Source organism: Arachis ipaensis, chromosome B7, assembly GCF_059453495.1.
Source record: "Arachis ipaensis isolate K30076 ecotype BB chromosome B7, ASM5945349v1, whole genome shotgun sequence".
NCBI lineage: Eukaryota > Viridiplantae > Streptophyta > Magnoliopsida > Fabales > Fabaceae > Arachis > Arachis ipaensis.
The window spans coordinates 92,497,613-92,522,620 of NC_142442.1; the positions used below are offsets into that span (position 1 = coordinate 92,497,613).

At 37.5% G+C, this 25,008-nt stretch overlaps 1 non-coding gene across 1 annotated transcript; it reads left to right on the forward strand.

The window, feature by feature from the left end:
• The first annotated feature begins 23,805 nt into the window (after positions 1-23,805).
• LOC148553369 (small nucleolar RNA R71) lies at positions 23,806-23,912 on the forward strand. The gene has a single exon (XR_015893543.1). It is a non-coding gene; the product is annotated as a small nucleolar RNA R71 (small nucleolar RNA).
• The last annotated feature ends 1,096 nt before the right edge of the window (positions 23,913-25,008 follow it).

The following is a 25,008-nucleotide window of genomic DNA, read 5'->3' on the forward strand; positions in this document are numbered from 1 at the left end:
TAATTGAGGTTTCAGCTCAAAATTGTTTGCTCCAATGGCAGGAATGGAGATGCTTCTTCCATGTAAATTGGAATTAGGTGCAGTAAAGTCACCAAGCATCCTCCTTGCATTATTATTATTTTCGGATGCCATCTCCTCTTCCTGTTCGAAAGTTTCTGAAAGGTGCTTGCTGGATTGTTGTAATTTAGCTTCTCTTAGTTTCCTCTTCAGAGTCCTTTCAGGTTCTGGATCTGCTTCAACAAGAATATTCTTGTCCTTGCTCCTGCTCATATGAAGGAGAAGGGAACAGAAAAATAATAATAGGGATCCTTTTTACCACAGGTATAGAGGATCCCCTGTGTGAGTAGAAGAAGAAAAGAATGTAATGTAAAGAAAGAAACACAAGGGTAAGGAGAACAGAGATGTGGGATGAAGAGAGGTGTTAGTAGATTAATAAATAAATAGAAGGAGATAAGAGAGAGAGAGAATTTTCGAAAATAATTTTTGAAAAAGAGTTAGTGATTTTCGAAAATAGTTTTTGAAAAAGGTTAGTAATTTTTGAGAATTAAAATAAAAAATTAAAATAATTAGTTAATTAAAAAAAATTTAAAAAGAGGGAAGATATTTTCGAAAATTAGAGAGAGAGTTAGTTAGGTAGTTTTGAAAAAGATAAGAAACAAACAAAAAGTTAGTTAGTTGGTTGAAACAAATTTGAAAATCAATTTTGAAAAGATAAGAAGATAAGAAGTTAGAAAGGATATTTTAAAATCAAATTTTGAAAAAGATAAGATAAAGAGATATTTTTGAAAAGATATGATTGAAATTAGTTTTGAAAAAGATTTGATTTTTAAAATCGCAATTAATGACTTGATTCACAAGAAATCACAAGATGTGATTCTAGAATTCAAAGTTTGAATCTTTCTTAACAAGCAAGAAACAAACTTGAAATTTTTTAATCAAAACATTAATTGATGATGTTATTTTTGAAAATTAGATGTAAAATTAAGAAAAAGATTTTTGAAAAATATTTTTTTGAAATTTTCGAAAATAGATAAGAAAAATGAAAAAGATTTGATTTTTGAAAAAGATTTTGAAAAAGATAAGATTTTTAAATTGAAAATTTTATTTGACTCATAAAAACAACTAGATTTTAAAAAGTTTTGAAAAAGTCAACTAAAATTTTCGAAATTTATGAGAGAAAAAGGGAAAGATATTTTTTTTATTTTTGAATTTTTAATGATGAGAGGGAAAAACATAAAAAAAGACTCAATGCATGAAAATTTTGGATCAAAACAATGAATGCATGCAAGAATGCTATGAATGTCAAGATGAACACCAAGAACACTTTGAATGTCAAGATGAACATCAAGAACTTATTTTTGAAAAAGTTTTAATGCAAAGAAAACATGCAAGACACCAAACTTAAAAATTTTTCATGTATAGACACTATGAATGCAAGAATGCATATGAAAAATAAGAAAAGACACAAAACATGAAAACATCAAGATCAAACAAGAAGACTTACCAAGAACAACTTGAAGATCATGAAGAACACTATGAATGCATGAATTTTTCGAAAAATGCAAGATGAGTATGCAATTGACACCAAACTTTCAACTTGACTCAAGACTCAAACAAGAAATATGAAATATTTTTTATTTTTATGATTTTTTTTATTTTTTTGGATTTTTGTGTATTTTTTTTCGAAAAAACATATAGGAAAAAGAAAATAAGGATTTCAAAACTTTTTTTTTTAAATATGAATTCCAGGAATCTTGTACTCTTAGTCTAAAGCTCCAATCCGAGGGTTAGGCATGGTTTAATAGCCAGCCAAGCTTTAGTATGTAACTCAGACATGCCACGGCTGACATTCCAATTAACTTGCCTCTATGCTGATGGTTGGAAGCCCCTATCCAAAAGAATTAGACATGGCTTTACAGCCAGCTAGGCTTCAACATGCTTCATGAAACTCTAGAATTCATTCTTAAAAATTCTGAAGAAAAAAATATTTTTGAAAAGATTTATTTATTTTTTTTTCAAAAACAGATGAGAGATTTTTGAAAGGTTTTTGAAAAATTTTTGAAAATAAAACAAAAAGAAAATTACCTAATCTGAGCAACAAGATGAACCGTCAGTTGTTCAAACTCGAACAATCCCCGGCAACGGTGCCAAAAACTTGGTGCACGAAATTGTGATTTCAGGAAACGGTGCCAAAAACTCTATACGCACGTCTTAATAAATTGTTTTTCATTCACAACTTTGATACAACTAACCAGCAAGTGCACTGGGTCGTCCAAGTAATAAACCTTACGTGAGTAAGGGTCGATCCCACAGAGATTGTCGGTATGAAGCAAGCTATGGTCACCTTGTAAATCTCAGTCAGGAGGATATAAAATAGTTATGGAGTTTTCGAACATAAATAATAAATAGATAGAAAATAAGGATAGAAACACTTATGTACATCATTGGTGAGAATTTCAGATAAGTGTATAGAGATGCTTTCGTTCCTCTGAACCTCTGCTTTCCTGTTGTCTTCATCCAATCAATCTTACTCCTTTCCATGGCTGGCTATATGTAAGGACATCACCGTTGTCAATGGCTACTTTTTATCCTCTCTGGAAAATGGTCCGATGCGCTGTCACTGCATGGCTAATCGTCTGGAGGCATCACCCTTGTCAATGGCTGCATCCCATCCTCTTGTGAAAATGGTCCAAATGCTCTGTCACAGCACGGCTAATCATCTGAGGTTCTCGATCATACTGGAATAGGATTCACCCTCCTTTTGCGTCTGTCACTATGCCCAGCACTCGCGAGTTTGAAGTTCTCACAGTCATTCAATCCCAGAGTCCTACTCAGAATACCACAGACAAGGTTTAGACTTTCCGGACTCTCATGAATGCCGCCATCAATCTAGCTTAAACCACGAAGATTCTGATTAAGAGATCCAAGAGATACTCATTCAATCTAAGGTGGAACGGAAGTGGTTATCAGGTATGTGTTCGTGGGGGAATGATGATGATTGTCACGTTCATCACATTCAGGTTGAAGTGCGAATGAATATCTTAGAAGCGGAATAAGTTGAATTGAATAGAAAAACAGTAGTACTTTGCATTAATCTTTGAGGAACAGCAGAGCTCCACACCTTAATCTATGAAGTGCAGAAACTCTACCGTATGAAAATACATAAGTGATAATGGTCCAGGCATGGCCGAATGGCCAGCCCCCATGAAAGTCTAAGATAGCATAAAACTGATCAAAGATGTCTAATACAATAGTAAAAAGTCCTATTTATACTAAACTAGTTACTAGGGTTTACAGAAGTAAGTAATTGATGCATAAATCCACTTCCGGGGCCCACTTGGTGTGTGCCTGGGATGAGCTTGAATGTTACACGTGTAGAGGTCAATCTTGGAGTTGAATGCCAGTTTGTAACGTATTTCTGGCGTTGAACTCTGGCTTGTGACGTGTTTCTGGCGTTTAACTCCAAACAGCAGCGTAGAACTGGCGTTCAATGCCCTTTTACGTCATCTAAACTCGGCCAAAGTATGAACTATTATATATTTCTGGAAAGCCTTGGATGTCTACTTTCCAACGCAATTGGAAGTGCGCCATTTTGAGTTCTGTAGCTCCAGAAAATCCACTTTGAGTGCAGGGAGGTCAGAATCCAACAGCATCAGCAGTCCTTCTTCAACCTCTGAATCTGATTTTTGCTCAAGTCCCTCAATTTCAGCCAGAAAATACCTGAAATCACAGAAAAACATACAAACTCATAGTAAAATCCAGAAATGTGAATTTAAAATAAAAACTAATGAAAACATCCCTAAAAGTAACCAGATTCTACTAAAAACATACTAAAAATAGTGCCAAAAAGCGTATAAATTATCCGCACATCAACGTCCCCATTGAAGCTTCCATTTCCTACAACATAGTTGTAACCATGCTCATAGCCAAAAGGATGAGAATTCATAGTGAAAGAGAAAATAAAAACAAGTATTAATAAGAAACAATGAGAACAAAATCCTAAAACTAACAAAACTTAACAAACAAATCAAAAATCAATCTATTTACAATATATACAATAGCCAACAATATAGCACCATTGCAATTCCCTGGCAACGGCGCCATTTTTGATAATAAGAATTGCTCGATGGTCTAGATTTTCTTCTTATAGAAAATAATTACTTCGTTGTAAGCATAGCTCCAAATCAACAAACAATTCTCACATAAAAAGTTTTTGGTTGTCACAAGGAACAAACCCCAAATAAGAAATAACCGAAGTATTTAGATTCCGGGTCGTCTCACAAGGAATTACAATGAAGTGTATGCTTATTGGCTATGAAGGGCGCAAGGGGGTTTGGTTGATAAAAGGGGTGATAAAATAGATGACAAGAAAAGTAAAGAGAGCAATTAAAGAAAGCAATTAATAAAGAGAGACATTCATGGGAAGTATTGAGATTATAGGCTTTCCATCCTAGTCACTAATAACAATAATTAACAAGAATTTATCTTATTTTGTTATCTCCAACAATGGAAGAAGGTGTAAGTTATCTTCCATGAGAGAAAGTCAAACAAGACTAGCTAATCTCAATCCAAATGTCCCAATCAACTCACTAATTAAATTAGCAAGAGATTGGAGTCAATGGAATTAATATTAACTAACAACTCTAGATCACCAATCTAAATTGGGTTTTCATGACTCAAGATTACCTAATTACTCTTTACAAGCCATGAATGCTCAAAGTCTACTCTAAAGCCCAACCAAGCATTTTGTCAAACACTTGGTGGGTACAAAAGGAAGGCATGGTAAAAGTGCAAGAATGATAAATCTACCAACTACCAATTGCAAGAAAAGTAAATTCACAACTCAATCATCAATAAAGAAAACATCAAACATCAAATTTCATTAAATGTAAACCAAATCCAACATGAGTATTCATAAACATGAAAGAAGTATAAAAGTAAAATTAACACTACAAACCATGAAAGAGTAGAAGCAAGAATTCACAAAGGAAATGAGATGAAATCATGAAATTCAACCTAGATCTAAGATGGAAATTTCCTAAGAACCCTAATTTTAGAGAGAAGAGGGAGCTTCTCTCTCTAGAAACTAACCTACATGATTCTAAGTTACAAACAATTGCTCCCCCTTTGCTTGGGCTTCAATTCTGCATGAAATAAACTCAGAAACACGTTGGATTTGGGCTTGGGCAGGTCAAAAATTGCCCCCAGTATTTTGCCTTTAAATGGGTCACGTGCGAGTAACGGCGCGTACGCTCCATGTGTGCGTGCGCGTCACTTGGCTATTTTTCTCATCCGCGCATACGTGCCATGTACGCGTACGCATTGCCATGCGATGCCACTTCTGTGGGCGCGCGCCTTGTACACTTCCGCGCCCATTGAAGTATTCCCAATCTTTGTTTCTTCATGCGTTCTCCACTTTGTATGCTTTTCTCCTCATTTCTTCCATCCAATACTTGCCTTATGAACCTGAGATCACTCAACAAACACATCAAGGCATCGAATGGAATTAAAATGAACTAAAATCACCAATTTAAGGGCCTAAAAAGCATTATTTCACATTTAAGCATAATTTAGGGGAGAATTACAAAACCATGCTATTTCATTGAATAAATGTGGAAAAAGGTGATAGAATCCCCTGAAATAAGCACAAGATAAACCACAAAATTGGGGTTTATCACCTTGCAATCAAACTTTGAACATACCATAATGAACCTAGGATGATGTTTCCAACCACTAACTCCCTTTTGCTCTTAAAGCCACAAAGAGCTCTAAGTTGCCCATCCGTCTCAAGCGAACCATATTCAAGTGGGATAATAAAGCATAGAGATGAGAGATTTACCCACTTGAATGAAAGAATGGATGAGAACTTAGGAAGGGGGACTTCCCCACACTTTGACAATGCAAGGTCTTCTCCCTTGTGGTCTTCTTTAAATTCCTTCACCTCTTGACAAACATCTTCATTTTCAATTCCTTGTTCACCAACCTCTTCTTCACATTCCTCATTGCTTAAGTCAAGTGTTGGAGGTTGTTCATTGGCCTCCTCAACATCAAATTTACAACAAAATAGGGATGATTCAACAATCTTCAACGAAACATCGGTTGTTGCAGAATCATCTTCAATAACAAGACTTGTCACTTGCTCAACTTCTTCCAATCCTTCACCACTTAACATATGCCTTGGAGGTTGCACATCCTCCTTAACATCACTTTCTAGTCCAATGGAAGAAGGCTCAATAAGATCATCAAGGGGATTGATCAATATGGACAAAAAATCACTAATGATGGAATCCACTTCTTGATCAATTTCCCTCAACTCTCTATCCACTTGCTTAACATCAATGACCTCAACTTCCTCTTCTTAACGCAAATCATGCTTTAGTTCCTCTTCTTCCCCCTAAAGCACCAAATTCACTCCCTCACTATGCTCCTTGGTTGCTTCTCCACATTCAACAATGGGAGTGCCTTGATCGCATAGGCTTAGTCAGGAGGAGACCATGTTGCAAACGGCTTCCGCCATGGTGGCAAGCACGGCTTCTGACTTTATGAACTCCTTTTGTGTCTCTTCTTGCCTTTGGGGGTAAGAGCTAATATCTCTTTGTTGTGCTAGCTTGAAGGCATGGAAAGACTCATCCATTAGTGGTGATATGGGAAGAGAGGGTTCTTGGGAGTATTGGTGTTAGAATTATGGTGGTTCCACGTATGGTTCATATTGCATATAAGGTGGTTGGTATGGTGGATAAGGATTGGGGTCATATAGAGGTGTTTGGTGATAAGGGACATGACGAGTGGCAGAAGTTAGACCAATTAAGAGATTATAATATAATAGAATAGCGTTGCGAGTATAGCTCTTAACCAGCAAAAATCCGCCTCATCGATTTGGAAAGGTTGTCACAAAAAGTTTAGAAGAAAAATACTAGGAGTTTGAGTCCCAGGTCGTCTCCCAACGAGTTGCTAGAAATGATGCTAATTTATTAATGAGAAGTTTCCAAGAGAATTTGAGAGTTGAATAATGAGCAATTAAATAATTGTAAATTAAAGCAATAAAAATTAAAGGAGATTTGTAATATTCTAAATAAAAAGCCTTGACTGGGGGAATGATTAATCGGAAGTTCTATCCTTGTTGGGATCTCTTAAGTGTAGTATCAAAAAAGATTGTTGTTTTCACTTAGTTAACCCTTACTAAATAAAGGAAAGTCAAGTGATTGAGCTAGCTCTTATTCACAAATCCTAGTCCTCTCCCTTGGGAAGGTCTAGCGTTAGTAAATACAGAACTAGCCAACAACTTCTAGTTTAATCATCACTTAAGCCTTCCAACTCATGTGTCTCCTTTTAATTAACCCCAATGTAAAGTAGGGGATCTACTCCATTGACATGAATATAACGCTTGTAGAAATATAAAAAGAAGACATGATGAATTGAATAAAATAAAGCTTTGAAAATTTATTAAAGATAAAAGTAATCCTTTTTCACTAACAATCCATGAAAATAATCCAATTACCTCTCTAAACAAGAATTAAGAATATGGAATAAATAAAAGAGTAAGTAAGGAAACATACTAGAATAGTATCTTCAACGGAGGTAATAACTCTTCAGTGTCCAAAAGCAAAAGCAATAAACTTGGAATGTAAAGAGAAACTAGAGGAAGAGTAATTCTCTCTCTAGATTCATATCTAAAAACCTAAAAACTATCCTAATGAGAATATATGAATGTGTATATCTGTGTCTCGAGTCTCTGCATGTTCCCTAGCTTTATTCTGTGTTTCTGGGCCGAAAACTGGGTCAAAACGTGGCCCGAAATCACCCTCAGCATTTTTTGTTAATTTTGCAGATCGCGCAGGTCACGCGTACGCGTCGGTCACGCGTGCGGGTCATCTGGCGAATTTCCTTGTCATGCGTACGCGTCGTCCATGCGAGTGCGTCATCTTGCAGAACTCCATTCCACGCGTCCGCGTCAGGCACGCGCACACGTCGCTGCAATTTCCTCATTTCCGCGCGCTCGCGTGAGCCATTCGCGCGCGTCGGTGCTCGCTGGTCATCTCCTTAGTTTCTTGTGTTCTTTCCATTTTTGCAAGCTTCCTCTGCATTTTCTAAGCCATTCCTGCCCTATAAATCCTGAAACACTTAACACATGGATCACAGCATCGAATGGTATAAAGGAGAATTAAAATATACTAATTAAAGATCTCTAGGAAGCAAGTTTTCAATCATAAAACAATACTAGGAAGGGATTATAAAATCATGCAAATCATATGAATAAGTGGGTGAAGACATGATAAAAACCACTCAATTAAACACAAGATAAATCATAAAATAGTAGTTCATCAACCTTCCCACACTTAAACATTAGCATGTCCTCATGCTTAGCTTAAGGAGATAAAGTAAATGAGTAGGGAAAAGTGAGACTCATGCAATGCAATGCAACATATGTATATGAATGCAACTATATGCTAAGATGAGTTTGGCTACTTGGTTAAAAGTAAATAAGTTCTTCAAGACAAATTTAAATCAAATATCACTAATTAAAATTTATACAGTAAAAACAAGCAAACTTGTAAGAAGACAGCTCATGAAAGCAGGGAACATAGAATTAAGCATTGAACCCTCAGTAATGGTGTATATGCACTCTAGTCACTCTAGTGTATAGGGTAATCACTCTGCTCTTCTCTAATCATACTTTCTAAACCTTGTTCTTCACCAAACCAATCAAAAAGTATTTAATGTACCAATGCAAACATCATGAGGTCTTTTCAAGGTTGTAATGGGGCCAAGGTAAAGGTGAGGGTATATATATGGCTAAGTGAGCTATAAATTGAATCCTTGATTAACCTAAGCTCTTACCTATACATATACTCCTTATATTTTTAGATTCATGCCTAGCTACCCAAAGTTTTCCCACTTTTGTATTACATATTAATGCGTCAACTTTTCTTTTAACTTTGTATCACACATGCATTAATTTTTTCATTAAACTTAACATTGGGGTAATTTTGTCCCCTTATTCATTTATTTAATCACTTAATTACTTGAATATTTTTTGATTTTTTTTGAAGAATAAAAATAAACATAACATTGCCAATGCACATGGATTTTTAATTTTTCTAGTTTCACATGAGTAGGTACCCAAATTCCCAATATTTTATCATGACACATTCCCTTATTAACCCATGTTCCCACAATTTTCCCACACTTAATTGACACACAATTTCTATCTTAAGCTAACCAAAGATTCAATTTGGGGTATTACTTGTTTTTCCGCTTAAGGCTAGTAATTTGGTAAAATATAGAACAAAGGGGATTTAAAAAGGCTCAAAGTGGCTAGCAAAGGTAAATGGAAGGGTATGCTATTTGGGATAAGTGAGTTAATAATCAATTAATGGCCTCAATCATATGCATGCATATAATATATTAAACATTGGACATATAGGATGGAACAAAATAAAGATTACAATCATAGAGAAGCAAACACACAAAAATAAAAATTTTTTTATGGTTAAATAGTGTAACCATGTAATTAACCTCAAATCTCACTGGGTTGTGTGTTCTTAGCTTTAAACTATGTTCCAAATACAACTTCCAAACAAGTTTTAAAGAAAAGTTTTTATTTAAATTAGTGAAATTTTCAAAAATAGGGTCTTAAAAAGAAACTTATTGTTTTTCAACTAAATAGAACATGCATGCAATTACCTATTACTATGCTATCTATCCTATCTTAATAAAAGAAAAATAACTTATTTATTTATTGGTATTATGAAAGAGAAATTACCTCCGGAAGTCAGGTACTGACCGACCTCCCCACACTTAAAGCTTGGCACCATCCTCGGTGCCATCAGTCAGGAACAAAGGGGGGCTGGTAGTAGCGTCTCCACAATCGGGACCGTCATGGCTCCCTGTACTGGTAAATAAAGTGGAATCCGGGGTGTCTGGGTTTTCTTCAGGTGGGTGGTTACCAACAAGTAGCTCATTGAGGTATGTAAATCGGCGCTTGTTACGGCGCTCTCTTCGCTTTCCTTGTCGGTCAAGCCGGTCCAATTTCTCAATTATCTGATGGAGTAGTTGGTTTGTTGAAGGTGCTTATGATGTTGTAGGAGAAGGGATATCTTCCGCTGGTTCTGTGCTCTAGTTGATAGTGGCTGTTGGAGGTTTGATATACTTTCCGTTAGGGACATATTGATCATCCCGTGGAAGCAGGGCCTTGGTGTCCCTAGCTCTGTAGGAGACTCCGACTACTGAGACTAGATCTAAAACCAAGGCGGGAAAAGGTAGGTTACCTGTAATCTGTACGTGTCCCATAGCATGCCGAATGTGTCTACGTAAATTGAGGTGCTGGTCTGTAAGGATACACCAGAGTAAAACAGCCATGTTTGTAGTGAAGGAGGACTCGTGAGTGCTCAGAAAGACGTAATGGGACATGATCTGTGCCCATACTTGAGCCTCCAAGGTGAGTGCTGAAGCCAATATGCTCTTAGGTCAAGATCGATGGTATCCATAGATCCATTTGCTGCCAGGTTGTGCTATAACTCTAAGAACTGTGTCCCAGTCAAATTGGTGTGTCTGGCGCTTGAAAAAGGCTTTTTGGAATGCGTCCAATCCTTCTGGAGCGGGGGAAGATCTAAAGCTCGTTGAATGGCCTCTTTAATTCCTTAGTTGCCGCCTTGTTGATTGTATCCTTGATTCGGGCGGTCATAGAAGTTATGAGTAGCTGCCACAGTGTTGTCTTCTTGTTGGAGTTGTGGGTATTCATCAGTATAATGACTATAATCAGCACATATTCCATGTACTCTTTGTGGGACTAGCTTTTGGCTTTAGTGTAGTGGGGGAGGTTGAGGTTGTTGTTGTTGGTTCAACTGCATTTGCTTCAGTAGGTTGGTCATTTCACATATACTCTGTGTAAGAGCAGTAGTTTCACTGCTAGAGGAAACCACTGCAACAGCTTTTGAGTGGCTGTTCCTGTGCCTGTGATTTCTGGTAGACTCAGCTAAGTCGCTGATTAGTTGCCATGCTTCATCTACGGTCTTGTACTTCTTCAGAGAACCATTACTAGCACCATCTAGTGTAGTTTTATCCCTAGACTTCATGCCTTGAGTGAAGTAACTGATCAACAGTAACCTATCAATCATGTTATGGAGGCATGCATCTAGAAGGTTCTTAAAGCGCTCCCAGTACTCATAAAGAGTTTCTGATTCTCCTTGAACAATGTAGGAGATATATTTCTTCAGTCTGTTTGTAACTTCAGCTGGAAAGTATTTTTCCAAAAATTCTCTTCTTAGCGTATCCCAGTTGGTAATAGTTGCTTTAGGTTGGGAGTAGTACCACTCCCTTGCCTTTCCCTCAAGAGAAAATGGGAAGGCGGTAAACAAAATAGAAGTTTCATTTGCACCATGATGCCTTACAGTAGAACAGGCTATCTGGAAATCCCTAAGGTGCTTGATAGGCTCCTGAGCATGTAAGCCATGAAACTTGGGCATCAAGTAGATCAATGCAGTCTTCAGCTCAAAATCTGCAGCCAGAGTTGGATGATGCACTTGATACGGCTGCAGTGTAAAATCTGGGGCACCAGCTTCCTGGAGAGTAATGCTCCTAGGTGCTGCCATGTTATCTGCATGTGAATCAACTGAATCAGTAGTAAAAGAGCTTGTTTCTCTCTCAGATGGCGGTTCAAATTTACCTTCAGATGAGACTGGTGAATCGATAACAATCACTTCACCACCCTCTGAGGCTAACCTGCACCGAGCTCGCCTAATTCGTGAAAGACTTCTTTCAATTTCAGGATCAAATGCTGCTAAGCTCGGATTAGACAGTGAACGCGTCATTCAATGAAAGAAACATATAGCTCATGGTAATAAAATAAAAATAAAATATGCAATTAAAATTAAAAATATGTACACTAATTAATAATTTAGCACACAATTGCAACTCCACGGCAATGGCGCCAGAAATTGACGAGCGGCAGAAGTTAGACCAATTAAGAGATTATAATATAATAGAATAGCGTTACGAGTATAGCTCTTAACCAGTAAAAATCCGCCTCATCAATTTAGAAAGGTTGTCACAAAAAGTTTAGAATGAAAATACTAGGAGTATGAGTCCCAGGTCGTCTCCCAACGAGTTGCTAGAAAGGATGCTAATTTATTAATCAGGAGTTTCCTGAGAATTTGAGAGTTGAATAATGAGCAATTAAAGAATTGTAAATTAAAGAAATAAAAATTAAAGGAGATTTATAATATTCTAAATAAAAAGCCTTGACTGGGGGAATGATTAATCGGAAGTTCTATCCTTGTTGGGATCTCTTAAGTGTAGTATCAAAAAAGGTTGTTATTTTCACTTAGTTAACCCTTACTAAATAAAGGAAAGTCAAGTGATTGAGCTAGCTCTTATTCGCAAATCCTAGTCCTCTCCCTTGGGACGGTCTAGCGTTAGTAAATATAGAACTAGCCAACAACTTCCAGTTTAATCATCACTTAAGCCTTCCAACTCAAGTGTCTCCTTTTAATCAACCCCCATGTCAAGTAGGGGATCTACTCCATTGACATGAATATAACGCTTGTAGAAATATAAAAAGAAGACATGATGAATTGAATAAAATAAAGCTTTGAAAATTAATTAAACGTAAAAGTAATCCTTTTTACTAACAATCCATGAAAATAATCCAATTTCCACTCTAAACAAGAATTAAGAATATGGAATAAATAAAAGAGTAAGTAAGGAAACAAACTAGAATAGTAACTTCAACGGAGGTAATGACTCTTCAGTTATAGGGACTTGCTTCTGACGGACATAGACAGACTGCATGGTTGGCCTGTGAAAATTGGAGTAAAATTCAACTACCCATGAAAGGTTAACCTACCGTGGCTGTCTCTGTAGGAATCCCCATTGTCTTTGTTCAATTCGGGGCTCAACAAATTCAGCAATTTTGGTTGGGAGGATGAGAAGGTATTCATTATTATAGTTCCTTTCAGCCAAGATGGGGAACATCTGCTCACAATAGCGGTCAGTGAACCGCGCAGTGTCCTTTGCTGGAAAGGCTTTCTCTTTTTCATCAACTTTGATGATCCTCTTGATTCTTTTTGTTAAGGGCTTTACTGCTGTTGAAGATGGCTCTGTAGCTAGTGCTCTTTTTGTTCCTTTCCTTGCTAATTGTTTGGGAGTAGCTTTCTCTTTACCCTTCTTGGTGGCCATCGTGAAAAGGAAAAAAGTAAGTAACTTTAAAACTAAGGGTTAGTGCAAGGAAGAGGATGGTACAAGTGATAATCAATGCACGGTAAAGAAGGATGTCGTTATCACATGGTCGCGAATCCATGTGAAAAGTTCATCAATGGAAATATAGCAAGTGCATTTTGTGGCAATAAGATGCAAGATGTTTATTGGCATACTAGCAAAGGAATGAGTAGCATAGATCAAGCATTAATTACCCAATTTGATTATCAAGTCTGTTAAACTAACAACCTGTTTGTATTAACAATTATATTCAATAAATAAAATATAAAAAGGGGTTTTGTGAAAAAGAGGCATTAGAGTAAGAGAATAGAATAATTTAAAAATGCGTAATGCTATACGGGCTTTTTCACAAACACTTAGCATGCATGGTAAATGTGTTATTAAAAGTGTTAAATTTGAACATGCAAACAACCCTTAAGAAGTAATATTAGTTGTCAAACAACTCCTTAATGATCCATAAGCAAAATATAGAAGAAAACAATCACCCAAATAAATTTCTAACACCAATTAAAATAAAGTAAAAAGAAAAAGAAAACATAGATAATGAAAGTAAAAGGGAAAGAAGAAGAAAACATAAATAAAAATAATAATGAAAAGGTAAAAAGGGGAAGAAGAAAAGAAAATAACCTTGATAATGGATGTGAAAAAGAAGGGGGAAGAAGGTAAAAAGTGAGAAGGAATAAGGAAGAAAGAAAGGAAGAGGAAAGAAATAAGAAGGGAGAAGGAAAAATTAAGATTGGGGAAGAAAAGATAAGATATCTGGCGCTGATCTGGATAAACTGTGCGTCGCACGTGACGCGGATGCGTGGTTCACGCGGTCACGTGATTGGCGTTATTTTCAGATGACGCGGACGCGTGGGTCACGCGTTCGTGTGAAGTGAACTGTTCCATTGGCGCGAGTGCAGCCTCGCGTACGCACAACTCTCTGTTTCGTTCGCGTGTTGCAAAAATTTTGGGTGACACGTGCGTGTGGGTGACGCGCACGCGTGAATGGCCTCTTTTTGAAAAATGATGCGGCCGCGTGGGGCACGCGTTCGCGTGATAGGACTTGTGCTTCCAGCATCATTCCAGCCCCACTCCATCATAACTCTCTGCCATATACCTCTTTACGTCGATTTTTGGCAAGGTCACGCGTGCGCATGGGCGACGCGCACGCGTGGGAGGCTGATTTTGCAAATGACACGGACGTGTAGGGCACGCGTTTGCGTGGGCATGCTTGTGCCTAAGGCACGCCTCCAGCCACGCTCCCGCGTGAATCTCTGCCTCTTTTCTTCTTGGTTTGAAAGCACGTATGATGTGGATGCGTCGGCGACGCTTGCACGTCGCGTGCATTTTTCTTTATGTATGCAGAATGCAAATGCAAATGCATGCTATATACAGAGATTATGAGAAGAGTCATTAACAAAAGCTAAATAGAATAAAGTAAAATAAAACTAAGACTGAAATGGAACGATCATACCATGGTGGGTTGTCTCCCACCTAGCACTTTTCTTTTTCGTCCTTAAGTTGGACGTTCTTCAGGCTCATTCTGCTTCTGTTGGTGGGTCTTCCAAGAGGAAAACCTCTAGCTCTTAGTGATCCTTCATCTTCTCACCATGATAAAGCTTTAGGCGGTGTCCATTGACCTTCATGAATTTAGAACTAGAAGGATGACGCAGGTGAAAAACTCCGTATGGCTCTGCCTTTTCTACTCTGTAGGGACCTTTCTATCTTGATCTCAGTTTGCCTGGCAAGAATCTCAGTCTGGAGTTATAAAGAAGAACTAACTCCCCTGGTCTGAATTCTCTCCTTTTTATGTGCTTGTCATGGATAGCCTTCATTTTCTCGTTGTATCGCCTGGAGTTGTCATAGGCTTCTAGGCGAAGGTTCTCTAGTTCTGCTAGTTGTAGCTTCTTTTCAGCACCAGCTTCTTCAAAATTCATGTTACACTCCCTCACAGGACAGAAAGCCTTATGTTCCACCTCTACTAGAAGGTGGCAAGCCTTTTCGTACACTAAGAGGAAGGGGCTCATCCCAATGGGTGTTTTGCAGGCTGTTCTATATGCCCAGAGTGCATCTTTCCTATGAGGCTTTACTATCTTCTCTAGAATGTGTTTAATCTCCCTGTTAGACACTTCTGCTTGTCCATTGGTTTAGGGATGATAAGCTGTTGCTACTTTATGAACAATCACATGCTTCTTCAGTAATCCTATTAGTCTCTTGTTACAAAAGTGAGTACCTTGATCACTCACGATTGCTCGTGGTGATCCAAAGCGGCAAATAATATGGTTTCTAACAAAGGAAACAATGTTGTTAGCATCATCAGTATGAGTAGGAATGGCTCCCGCCCATTTAAAAACATAATCTACATCTAACAGTATATAAAGGTAACCATTACAGTTTGGAAAATGGACCCATGAAGTCAATGCCCCAAACATAAAAAATTTCACAAAAAAGCATAATCTGTTGAGGCATCTCATCCCTCTTGGATATATTACCAAACCTTTGGCATGGGGAACAAGATTTACAAAATTCAGCAGCATCTTTAAAAAGAGTAGGCCACCAGAATCCACAGTCTAAAATTTTTCTAGCTGTTCTTTGAGGGCCAAAATGTCCTCCACACTCAAAAGACTGGCAGGCCTCTAAAATGGACTGGAATTCTGATTGGGGCACACATATTCTAGTTACCTGGTCAGCACCACACCTCCATAAATATGGGTCATCCCATATATAATATTTAGACTCACTTTTCAGCTTGTCCCTTTGATGCTTAGTAAAATTGGGAAGGAAAGTATGGCTAACTAGATAATTAGCTATAGGTGCATACTAAGGAACTACTTCGGATACTGCTTGCAAACTATCAAATGGAAAAGTATCATTGATAGGAGTGGAGTCATCCTTAATGTGTTCAAGGCGACTCAAGTGGTCTGCCACTAAATTCTGGTTACTACTCCTATCCTTAATTTCTAAATGAAATTCTTGCAGCAATAGTATCCAACGTATCAACCTTGGTTTGGACTTTTTTTTAGCTAATAAATACCTTAGAGCTGCATGGTTCGAGTACACTACCACTTTAGTACCAAGTAAATAGGCTTGGAATTTATCCAGAGCAAAAATAATAGCTAGACGCTCTTTTTTAGTAGTAGTGTAATTAGACTGAGCAACATCTAAGGTCTTAGATGCATAAGCAATTACGAAGGGGTCCTTACCTTCGCGCTGAGCCAGCGCCGCTCCTACTGCATGGTTGGAGGCATCACACATAATCTCAAATGGCTGGCTCCAGTCTGGTCCTCTCACAATTGGAGCTTGAGTCAGGGCGATCTTTAGCTTATCAAATGCTTGCATGCAATCCTCACTGAACTCGAACTTAGTATCTTTCTGCAACATTCTGGATAAAGGTAATGCTACCTTATTGAAGTCCTTAATGAATCTCCTGTAAAAACCTGCATGGCCAAGGAATGAACGGACTTTCCTCATGTAGGAGGGGTAAGGTAAACTAGAAAGGACATCCACCTTTGCTGGATCTACAGAAATACCCGTATTAGAAACAACATGTCCTAGAACAATCCCTTGTTTTACCATAAAGTGACACTTTTCAAAATTCAATACAAGGTTTGAACTAACACACCTGTCTAATACTCTAGCTAAACTATCCAAGAAAAGGTTAAATAAATCACCATAAACGCTAAAATCATCCATAAATACTTCCATACAGTTCTCAATAAGATCTAAAAAGATACTCATCATGCATCTTTAGAAAGTAGCCGGTGCATTACATAAGCCAAAAGGCATCCTTTTGTATGCATACGTTCCAAAGGGACATGTAAAAGTAGTCTTCTCCTGATCTTTAGGAGCTATATGAATTTGAAAATAGCCTGTATAACCATCTAAAAAAACAGTAATGGGATTTACCTGACAGGTGATCTAGCATCTGGCAAGGAGTAGTGATCCTTGCGAATAGCTTGGCTGAGACGCTATAGTCAATACAAACTCTCCATGAATTCTGCACTCTAGTTGTCAGGAGCTCTCCATGCTCATTCTTTACTGTTTTGACTCCAGACTTCTTGGGCACCACTTGTACTGGACTAACCCATTCACTGTCTGAGATGGGGTAAATGATATCTGCTTCAAGTAGCCTGGTCACTTCTTTCTTGACAACTTCTATGATGGTAGGATTCAATCTTCTTTGGGGTTGACGGACGGGTTTTGATTCTTCTTTTAAATATATTCTGTGCTCACAAACTTGAGGGCTAATGCCTACTATATCCGCCAAGCTCCATCCAATTACTCTCTCATGTTTTCTCAGCACACTGAGCAGTTGCTCCTCTTGTTGAGAAGTGAGTTCCCTTACAATGATAACTGGGAACTTCTGATTATCCTAAAGGTAAGCATACTTGAGGTGTGGAGGAAGGGGCTTCAATTCCAATTTCTACTCTTGGCTATGCTCTGGATCGTCCAGGGCTAGTGATAATGGCAAAGCGTCTTCATTATGTTTAGAAGGTGTCCCCACACTTAGACCTTGCTCCATGTGTTTCTCTTCTACTTCTTCTTGGTGAACTTCAGCTACAGTTTCATCAATGATGTCGCACTGGAAGATAGAATGATCTTCTGGAGGGTGCTTCATAGCTTCATTTAAACTGAAACTCACTGTTCTGCCATCCATCTCAAAGGAGTAAGTTCTTGAGAATGCATCCAGCTTGAATTTCGAAGTCTTCAGGAATGGTCTTCCAAGCAGCATTGATTATGGTCTTCTTGAGTCATTAAGGGGCATTTCCAGAATATAGAATTCAATGGAAAATGTGTAACGACCCAACTTCCAATACGTCATGATCGTACCAAAAGTAAGGCGTTACTAACCTGTTTTCCTTATTAACTATTTAATATTGAGCCTTTAGTTCGATATCGTGTTTCAGTTTTAGTAGAAAATGCCAGAAAATTTTGTTTTTATTAATTAAAATCATATATCAAGCATCACCAAATAGTAATAATCATATAATTATTAGTAAATATTATACAAACAAATTCAAATGTAACTTAGATACAACTCCTATCCCTCTTTATAAAATAAAATCTTAAGCAACAAAGGTGAGGGAATTCTATGAAAGCAACTCAATTCAAAAACTTAACTCATAAATAAGGTCTAACAATCGCCCGCAGCTTCAAACTGAGTCTTCAAACTTGTATCACTGAAAGGGTGGAAGATTTTAGGGTGAGAACAAACCACACGTTCTCAGTAGGGAATAGGAATGCCGTAAAAGTAATGATTAACATGCAAATAATTAACATACTCAAGGAAACTATATTTTTATCAAACCTTTTTGAAAATACTTTTAGTTTTACTTTAGCTAATTAATTACCTCCTTCAAAATCTCTAAACTCAAACAAGTTCTAAATATGAAACTAGTCACATTAACAATCTATCAATCACATAATTAATTCTCAATCAAAACATCAATTCTTAATCAATTTAATACATTCACAAACTAATAGTACAAGCAAGAGATTCAGTCCAACATACAAACAAGTCACAGCAAGACAAACAGCACAATCACAGGGAAGTACAATGAGCAAACCCAATCAAATGCAAATGCGCAAACAAGGATGATGCATGTCTAGCCCTAGTGCAGGTACAGTTCTCACTAACTGACGTATGCATCATATCCTCTGTAAGCAAACTCTGCCTTACAGGTGGCGGCATTCTAGCCGTGTATGAAGTCATATTCTCTGTAAGCAATCCTTGCCTTACAGGTGCGGCATTCTAGCCGTGTATGAATTAATATCCTCTGCAAGTGATCCCAGGTTATCAGTTGCAGGTACAGCTCTCAATAGCTGTGTAACACTGGAAAACGTTCTGTGGTCGTACCACTATCTATCTGACTGCCTTCATTCAGCAGATTATCACATAATCATTCTCAGAAGTTGCCATAGCGCAACAAATAAACATCTCTTGGGTTGCCTCAAGCAACAAATGACCTTTCAACAGGTCCGCTGCTTTTTATTCTCTTTTATAATCATAAATACGCAAGCGGGACAAAACCCACGTCCTTGCCAACAATTTCATAAACTGAATACCTTTTCTCAAAAGAATCAGTGTAATTATCATCATAAGTTATCATTCTCATTATTCATCTCCAGTTACATATCCTTATACAATATCTTTCTTTTTCTTTCTTCAATTATACCATACAAACTTTACATCTTTCACTTTTACAATATCTTGGCTCAAACCATTCCTCTTTACCATTCGGATTCAAATATTATAAAATTCACCAAACTCCTGAAAAGTAATCCTTTATTTCAAGCCCAAAACGTAACTCTTTTCATATTAAATCAATCTTGAAATATAGTTTCTTTCTTAAATAATTTAATTTTGAAACATAAACCTTTCTTTGGTAAATCGAAATTAAAATAGAATAATTCTTTTCTTTTCTAAATAAAACTCAAGTAATATAATTTTCCAAATTCAAAGCTTCTAAAATAACTTTTCAAATGAAACCTCATATTTTAATAAAATTTCGACAGCACCTCCCCTAAAACTCAGACTTAGCCACCCTTACAGGTTCCCTCTTTCTCCACAAATCACCAGCCCTTTTCTCAACAATTTTCAAATGGGCAATTCTCAGTCAATCAGACATTCACAATTCATAATAATTAACAAGTCAATCATACTCCACAATTCCAACTAATCCATCAAACCAACTCCAATCTCATCAATTCATATTTACTTGTCACATATCATAGAATCCTTTCAAAATTAAACTCAATCAACTAGTAATCCCCAAAATCAGCCTTTCATAATTCAAAGTCATTTACTTGTTAACAAAGTAACTATTTTAGTTTAGAAGTCATATTTCAAGAGAATAATTCGGTAATCAAACTTCAATCTTTTAACAGTTCTCAAGCATAACTCTAATTAATCACGAATCAACATTAACAAGCATCAAAACCAATTTCAACCAGTCACAAGTCAACTTCACAGCCATTCCAACATATCATATTACTAAAATCAACATCAAAACGCTTATTCTCAATAATCAAAATACAGCCACAACTCAGACCATCATCACAATAATCCCAAACCAAACACAAATCCAACTCAGTTCATCAATTATCAATACGACAACTCTTCAATAGTTAGCTCATCAAATTTCAATTTAACAAGTATTATCAAATGAATCACCATTCACAGCCACTTTTCAACCAATTCAGCAATATCACATAGGTCAGAATTTTCAACAAATCCATCAAAATCAGAAAAACCAATATCAGTCACAGTATTAACCAAAATTAACCTTGTCAAATCAATTACACATAATAACAAAAACCCAGTGACATTCTTAGCCATAACCTAAACTCAATGAACTAATTGAAACACCAGAATATCATCACAATATCAGACTTAATCCAAATTTCACAACCTCAAACCAAACTTATTCCTATCAATTAATCATATTTATGAATTATTTGCAACTACTCACTAAACCTCATTGGCATTCATAAGTTAAAACTATTAATTTTGAAATAAATCCCCTACCTCGATGTCGAAACTCACGAAGATCGCCAAGCACAGCAGTTCCCAGCACCAGTTCCCATGGCAACATCAGCAACAAGGAAAACGGCATCCTCCCATTTCTGGTTTATGATTCCAGTGGCAGTAGTGAGATTCTCAAAACAGGATAGAATCAGAATGAGTGACAAAAACCTCTGAGCAGTTCCAGCGAGCTGCATTGGTAGTTCTCTGACGGCCAGAACGACTACAACAGCAACAGACAGCTTAATGGCGGCAATGCATTCTCATCAAATTCCATAAACCAGAAGCAGAGGCAGAACAGCATATTCTTCCCTTGATTCTCGTGGCGCTCCTTTTCTCTGTACACATAGTGACAACGGCTTCCTCTGGTGGCAGCTCGGACGGTGAACTCCACCCACGGCGACGACGACACTCTCTTCCACAAACCTTGGTGGCAGCGGCGAACTCAAATGGTGGCAGTGGCGATGGCCGTTCCGACGGAGGCGACGCGACGGCAGCTACCAGACACAGCGCCTTCTCCCTCCCGATCTGGTTCGCGCTCGTCTATCCCTCTCTCCCCTGGCAACGGCGAAGATGGCATGGCTGTAGCGGCTGCGCGACGCGACGGGGACTGGGCGGCTCCTCTAGCATCGCGTTTTCTCCCTCCTTCTCTCGGATATAGAGGCGCGACTCATGGCTCCGTGGACGGGACGACCATGGCGGCACGGATTGGGTAGCAGCATCAACACGGCCTCCTTCTTCTCTTCACTTTCTGCTTCGTTTTTCTTCTTCATTGCAGCGTTGTTACTGCTTCTGGGTGTGTTGCGCGCTGCTGCTGGGAGTAAGGAAGAGGGGTTGGGGATGTGGCGGCTAAAGGGAGAAGAAATTGTGTGGGTTAGGGTTTCTGATTAGGAACTTAGGGTAGAGTAATTTTAAAATCAAATATACTCTCTTAAAAATATTTAGGAACATTATTTATCAACATATTGCTAAGTTCAATTAATTATTTCTCATTTACATTATAAAATGAACAAGTTAATTATATTTTGTAAAGTACAATTTAAATTTAAATATCAATTTTCTAGATTACATCATACAAATCTCTATTATTTTTCTATCTCTGAAAATTTAATTTCAATTTATAAAATAATTAATTATAATAAAAATTGTACATAAATATTAGTTGACTTAAACTTAAAGTATTTATAAATATCAATCTAATCATTTCTAATAAAATAATTTCTAGGAGTTCAAATTAATAACATAATTCATTCAAAATAGAATTTATTTAAATTAAATTATACAATTCTGTCTTATTTTTCAATTACCAAAATTATAATTTCAGTTATACCAAATATCTAATAAAGATTATATAAAAATTCTAATTAATTTAAGCTTCAATTATCATAAAACTCCATTTAATTACCATTAGCAAAATAATTTTCTTAAAATGAATCACAAATAACTAATTATTTGATTTTCAAAACTAGGGTTGTTACAAAATGTGATCCCCTTAATGCTCACTAATACATATTCTGCAATTCCAACCACTGTAATAATGCTTTTATCTGCTAACACAAAATGAGCTGTCGACCTTTTTAAGGGAGGGAGCCTCAAGGTATCATATATAGACAATAGCATTATACTAACACATGCTCCTAAGTCACACATGCAATCAGAAAATATTAAGCTTCTAATGGTACAATTTACCATACATGGACCTGGATCACTACATTTTCCAGGTATACCTCCCATTAAAGCAGATATAGAACTGCCTAAAGGAATACTTTCTAATTCATTAATTTTATCTTTATGTATGCATAAATCTTTTAGAAACTTTGCATATTTAGGTACTTGCTGAATAACATCAAAAAGGGGAATAGTTACCTCAACCTTTTTTAAAATTTCTACTATTTTGGGATAAAGTTCCATCTGCTTTTTGGACTTCCTTGCAAGGTATGGAAATGGGATAGGAATGGCACCAATTGCAGCCTCTGCATCCTTTGGTACTCTATTCCTTGGCTGAGCTACTTCTTCTTCAACCTTGTCTTGTACTTCAACTTCCTCTTCAGCATCTTCCATTTCAGCATCTTCCACGTTTAGCGAGTCTTCAATTAGGGCGTGTTCTATTGGGCTTGGCTCTTCCTGATTCTTCTCTGGCAGTGTGGTTTCGGACCTTAAAGTGATGGCATGATGCCACCCTTGGGATTAGGTTAGGATTGAGAAGGAATTCCACTGGAGCTTAAAGATTGGTTAGTGGAAGTATGTAATGAATCTATCCGGGCGGCGAGAGTTTGAAGGTGGCATTCAGACCATTTAGAGTAGAGTTCAATGTAGTCTGCATGTCTTGTTGTCCTTGTGCAAGAGAACGAAGCATCTCATCATTTGATGAGGAAGTAGGATAAGTGATCTGTGGGACTTGTTATTGCTTATGCTGGGGTCCTTGTGACTGTCTTAGGTGAGGAACTCTGTAAGGTTGGTTCTGATTCTGCTGTCTGTTGTTATTATTCCACCTCTGGTTTCCATTGTTATCTCTGTCTCCTCTGTTATAGCTGTCCCTCCAGCCATGGTTGGAATTATCTCTCCAACCTTAGTTGGACCATCCTTGGTTATAGTTTCCACCTCGGCTGTAGTTGCTGCCTTGTTGATTGTATCCTTGATTCAGGCGGTCATAGAAGTTATGAGTAGCTGCCACAGTGTTGACTTCTTGTTGGAGTTGTGGGCATTCATCAGTAAAATGACTATAATCAGCACATATTCTGCATACTCTTTGTGGGACTAGCTGTTGGCTTTGTTGTGGTGGGGGAGGCTGAGCTTGTTGTTGTTGGTTCAACTGCATTTGCTTTACTAGGTTGGTCATTTCACATATACTCTGTGTAAGAGCAGTAGTTTTACTGCTAGAGAAAACCTCTGTAACAGCTTTTGAGTGGCTATTCCTGTGCCTTTGATTCCTGGTAGACTCAGCTAAGTCGTTGATTAGTTGCCATGCTTCATCTGCGGTCTTGTACTTCTTCAGAGAACCATTACTAGCACCATCTAGTGTAGTTTTATCCCTAGGCTTCATGCCTTGAGTAAAGTAACTAATCAACACTAACCTGTCAATCCTGTGATGGGGGCATAAGTCTAGAAGGTTCTTAAAGCGCTTCCAGTACTCATAAAGAGTTTCTGATTTTCCTTGAACAATGCAGGAGATCTCTTTCCTCAGTCTATCTGTAACTTCAGCTGGAAAGTATTTTTCCAAAAATTCTCTCCTGAGCGTATTCCAGTTGGTAACAGTTGCTTCAGGTTGGGAGTAGTACCACTCCCTCACCTTTCCCTCAACAGAATAGAAGTTTCATTCGCACCATGATGCCTTACAATAGAACAGGCTGTCTGAAAATCCCTGAGGTGCTTGATAGGCTCCTGAGCAGCTAAGCCATGAAACTTGGGCATCAAGTTGATCAATGCAGTCTTAACCAAAAAATCTGCAGCCAGAGTTGGATGATGCACTTGATACAGTTGCAGTGTAAAATCTGGAGCTCCAGCTTCCTGGAGAGTAATACTCCTAGGTGCTGCCAAGTTATCTGCACATGAATCAACTGAATCAGTAGTAAAGAAGCTTGTTTCTCTCTCATATGGCGGTTCAGATTCGCCTTTAGATGAGACTGGTGAATCGATAACAATCACTTCACCACCCTCTGAGGCTAACCTGCGCTGAGCTCGCCTAATTCTTGAAAGAGTTCTTTCAATTTCAGGATCAAATGCTGCTAAGCTCAGATCAGGCAGTGAACGCGTCATTCAATGAAAGAAACATATAGCTCAAGGTAATAAAAGAAAAATAAAATATGCAATTAAAATTAAAAATATGTATACTAATTAATAATTTAGCACACAATTGCAACTCCCCGGCAACGGCGCCAAAAACTAACGAGCGGCAGAAGTTAGACCAATTAAGATATTATAATATAATAGAATAGCGTTGCGAGTATAGCTCTTAACCAGCAAAAATCTGCCTCATCAATTTAGAAGGGTTGTCACAAAAAGTTTAGAATAAAAATACTGGGAGTATGAGTCCCAGGTCATCTCCCAACGAGTTGCTAGAAAGGATGCTAATTTATTAATCAGGAGTCTCCAAGAGAATTTGAGAGTTGAATAATGAGCAATTAAATAATTATAAATTAAAGCAACAAAAGTTAAAGGAGACTTGTAATATTCTAAATAAAAAGCCTTGACTGGGGGAATGATTAATCGAAAGTTCTATCCTTGTTGGGATCTCTTAAGTGTAGTATCAAAAAAGGTTGTTGTTTTCACTTAGTTAACCCTTA